Here is a 1639-nt window from a genome sequence, read left to right on the forward strand (position 1 = left end):
CTATCGTTTCCCTCTCATGCTCTTCCAACGGACAAACATTTATGTACTCCAGATAGGGTTGCCAGGTCTGGGTTGGAAAATACCTGCAGACTTTGGGGGTGGAGCCAGGAGAGGGCAGGGTTTGGGGAGGGGAGGGGCCTCAGCATGGTGCCATAGAGTCCACCCTTCAAAGCAGCCATTTTCTCCAGGGGAGCTGATCTCTGTCGGCTGGGGATCAGTGGTAAAAGCGGGACATCCCCAGGCCCCACCTGGAGGCTGGCAACCCTAGAGAAGGACCCTTGGGCAGAGGTTAGCAAGGGGCCGCAACCCACATCCCACGGCCACTGGCCACTCCACAGTGTCTTTTTGCCCTGCAGTTCAAATTGGAATTTAAGTTGCATCGCCTGTAGATAGAGGCAGAGATTCCGCCACCGCCCAAACACCGGGGGACCCCCAGAGCCCTGCCCCCCAACTTTCTGAGCTCCAGCTCCCGCCATCCCTGAGGAGAGACGCCACTCCACTTCCGGGAGCAGCACAGCAGCTTCTGCCCCAACTGCTTTCCATGGGGAGTCAACTTCTGCCCCACTTTTCAGCACCCTAATGCCTCAGCCCCCCCCCCCCCCCGCCTTGCCAGGGCCCCAGCCCCACCTGTTGTCTCCTGCAGAGAGCCCCGGGCCATCTGAGAAGGACCCTTGGGCAGAGGCTAGCACATCCCACATCCCAGGCCCACTGGCCACTCCACGGTGTTTTTTTGCCCTGCAGTCCAAATTGGAATTTAAATTGCATCGCCTGTAGATAGAGGCAGAGATTTAAAGCTTCCATGGCAAGGCGGGGATTCAGTCTCTGGCAGTCCAGCACTCTCCACCATTGTGCCATACTGGCTTAAACCGATGAGTGGGTCGGTGGGTCGGTGGGCCTAAAGGCCTGTGGTGCCCTTGGAACAGTGGCCTGAGCAAAGCCCGTGCAGCTCTGGAGGAGCACTGCTCCGAGCCATTTGAACCAGCCGTTTGGATACCGGCAGTTCCCTTGGCTGGGGTGAGGGTCAGGGCCGGCCCCAGCTTATTTTGCACCCTAGCCGAGGATCCCTTCTGGCGCCCCCCCGTGCACCAGATTCAGCAAAAGAGCTTCCCCGGCTGCGGAAATGCAGGACTTTTGGCGGCTGGGGGGCTTTTGGCGGGGGCGGCAGTTGCAATTTGGCACCTCTAAGGGCCGGCCTGCTCTAGGCGAACGCCTAGTTCGCCTAGTGAGCGAGCCGGCCCAGGTGAGGGTTGAAGGCCACCTGCCTCTGTCCGCACATGCCTAGAGGCACTCTCTTTGTCTTTCTTGCCTGGGGCCTCACCAGAAGTCTCTGGTTATATTTATCAGTCAGGAAATGGTATCCTGGCAGGACGCTGGGCGCAGGCATTCCCAGCCTTTGTCATTATCCCAGGTAGCCTGAAAGGCCAACTCCGCGGTCCCTGGCGCAGATGTCTTCTCAAGCCAGACCCTGAGTGACTGAGGTGGGCGCTCGCTGGGTCCCCTTTGCCCTTTCCCCACGGCTGCTGTCGGGCCACAGGGAGCGTTTCTTCACACAACAGGTGTCACCTGTTGCCAGCCGTCCAAGGCTCGCGCTGGATTTCACTGACGCGGCGGATCAGGTTCTGACCAGAGTATTTAAAGT

The sequence above is a fragment of the Gekko japonicus genome, unplaced genomic scaffold (genome assembly GCF_001447785.1).
Source record: "Gekko japonicus isolate JY-2015 unplaced genomic scaffold, Gekko_japonicus_V1.1 scaffold243, whole genome shotgun sequence".
Classification (NCBI taxonomy): domain Eukaryota; kingdom Metazoa; phylum Chordata; class Lepidosauria; order Squamata; family Gekkonidae; genus Gekko; species Gekko japonicus.